Here is a 910-nt window from a genome sequence, read left to right on the forward strand (position 1 = left end):
GAGCTTGGGATTGGGAGTCAGAAAAGCTGGGTTTGCGTTGTCCTCCTGCCTTCTAGCCATGAGATAATCCTATGAAAAAACAGGTCTGGGGACATGCATAGCCTATCTGGGAGGCATAGGAGGCTTCAGTGAAAGAAGACGGCTTCTGAGACAGTGTTCTATAGGAGTAAAATCCATGCTGAAGCACCAGTCAGTGGAGGAGGAAGCCCATTGGGAAGGCCATGGAAAACACTCCAGCTAGTTCAAAAAGCAAAACAATTCCAGGTAGGGAAATAGATGCTTAGAAAATTGTTGAACGTTTTAGAAAACCAGCTCTAGGTTGCAAGAAGATATGGAAATACAGTTTTTTTGTGTGTGTTTCATTCTCTGTAATCTGGAGAGGCTGGCATAGACATGGGGTGAACCAAAATTTGGTTTAAATGCATATAGGCAGTGATTTTGCAAAACGCCCTCCCCAGCTGTGCGGATGGCCCTGCTGCCAAGAGGGAACCAAGAAGGTGTCTGCATCTACCCTTCCTCACCCTACAGAAGGTTTGGAGGAGCAAGGGGTGGAGTGGGATGAGGAAGACTGGGACATCTGGGGCTTCTAGGATACAAGGGCTGGCAAGGCTAGAAACTCTGTGTAGACAGCAAGAGCACCACTGTGAAGGCCAGCTGGGGAGAGATGTGTAGGGGACAAGAGCCCAGGAGCAAGGGTGAGTAGACATCACAATGGCAGTGGGGCTACTCCATGAACTCTAAATGCAGCTCAGGATGTAGCTCAGTTTCTTCGGTGGTTGTGAGTGTGCCGTGTGGGTGGGTCAGGTTAAAACATACAACTCCCCCCGTTTTTTGGAAGATCTCTGTGAAATAAAACATATCTTATCAGCCCCTGCAGGGCATTACAACCTACACTTCCAACACTTTCCTC

Source organism: Otolemur garnettii, unplaced genomic scaffold (assembly GCF_000181295.1).
Source record: "Otolemur garnettii isolate 467f Iridium unplaced genomic scaffold, OtoGar3 scaffold00014, whole genome shotgun sequence".
Lineage (NCBI taxonomy): Eukaryota > Metazoa > Chordata > Mammalia > Primates > Galagidae > Otolemur > Otolemur garnettii.